We start from the raw sequence: 1665 nt of genomic DNA, 5'->3' as shown, positions 1-1665 counted from the left end.
TCAGAGAGGAATGCCCTGCCTTTCAGCACCAAACAAACCAACAACCTCTTTATGTATGTTTGTTTGTTTGTTTGTTTTTGTTGAGACAGGGTTTCACTCCTGTCACCCAGGCTGGAGTACAGTGGTGTGATCTAGAATCACTGCAACCTCCATCTCCCAGGCTCAAGTGATTCTCGTGCCTCAGCCTCCAGAGTAGCTGGGACTACAGGCACATGCCGCCCCACCCAGCTAATTTTTATGTTTTTTTTTTAATTCATGAACTATTTATTAAAATAACACATTTAGGGGAAAAAATCAATACAATGTGTACATCATCAGTGAAAACTATACCATCATACAAAAAAAGATTTTATTTGGAGAAACTGTTTTCTAATTTATGGCAAGTTTTACTTTCAGAAATAAAACCGCAGAACAACACAATCTAATTCAATCTTAAAGGCTGGCATGCTGAGCAAGGAATGTTCTTATTCTTTCTAGGAGCTCCTTCTTTACACTGTCAGGTATCAGGGTTCTGCCTTTTGGAGTGATTTCAGCCACCAAGTCATCAACAGTATCGTGTTCTAGTCCTTTTTCTTTAATTACCTCTTTACAGTGTGCCTTCAACTGATCCTTCCAGCCTCATTCAATTAATTTAGCTCTCAGCAACTCTTTGAAGCGTTCTTTCTCCAGTTTCTATCAACTTTTGGTTAATCGCTCCTCTCACCTGCGCATCTTTGTTCATCTTGCTAACCACACTCTGGCTGCCCAGACTTACACCCTCAGTAGCTTGGGCACCTAAGCACACAGAAAGCTAGAACACGCATTTCCCAATTTTTGTGTTTTTAGTAAAGATGGGGTTTCACCCTGTTGGCCAGGGTAGTCTCCAGCTGCTGAGCTCAAGTGATCTGCCTGCCTCAACCTCCCAAAGTGCTGGGATTACAGGTGTGAGTCAGTGCTCCTGGTCAACCTCTTTGTGTTTAAATACTGCTATCTTTCTTCCTGTCCTTGCAAAATGTCTATGTGTTAAAAAGTAGTTCTTACCTTTGTGCTGTGGATCCTACCTCCTTCGCTCCTGCATTTTTTTTGGCGGAGGAGAAGGGGATGGAGTCTGGCTCTGTCACCCAGGCTGGAGTGCAGTGGCACGATCTCGGCTCACTGCAACCTCCGCCTCCCATGGACAATTAATAGCTCAAATTTAACACTGCCAAAAAACTTGACATTTCCTTCCCCCCTCCCTAAGTTTCCCTTGTCCCTCAGGGGACAACTCCCTGAGTTTCCCCAATCTCATGTCTAACCTAGTGTCTCTTGTTAAAAAAAATCTAGGATGCATCCTTGATTCCATCGTTTTCCTCACCACTCCATTAGGAAGTCCTACCTTCAGAATATCCTCTCACCAGCTCTACCTGTACTGCCCTAGTATTTCATCCCCCACCAGTTCTCACATTCACATGCTTACAAAACTCTCCTAATTACTGTCCTTGCTTCTACACTTGCCCTATAACCCACTCTCTGCAAAACAGTGATCTTTTCAAAATTTAAAGTAATCAGCCAGGCTAATCCCAGCAGTTTGGGAGGCCGAGGTGGATGGATCACTTGAGGTCAGGAGGTCGAGACCAGCCTGGCCAACATGGCGAAACCCCATCTCTACTAAAAATACAAAAATTCGCCAAGCATGGTGGCACATGC

The 1665-nt window shown here is 44.0% G+C and overlaps 1 pseudogene; it reads right to left on the bottom strand.

Moving 5' to 3' along the window:
- Positions 1–432: 432 nt before the first annotated feature.
- LOC105527171 lies at positions 433–727 on the bottom strand (annotated as a pseudogene).
- Between the last annotated feature and the right edge of the window lie 938 nt (positions 728–1665).

Source organism: Colobus angolensis, unplaced genomic scaffold (assembly GCF_000951035.1).
Source record: "Colobus angolensis palliatus isolate OR3802 unplaced genomic scaffold, Cang.pa_1.0 Scaffold61, whole genome shotgun sequence".
Classification (NCBI taxonomy): Eukaryota; Metazoa; Chordata; class Mammalia; order Primates; family Cercopithecidae; genus Colobus; species Colobus angolensis.
Note: the sequence above shows the minus strand (reverse complement) of the source record. Positions and strands in the feature narration are given on the sequence as shown.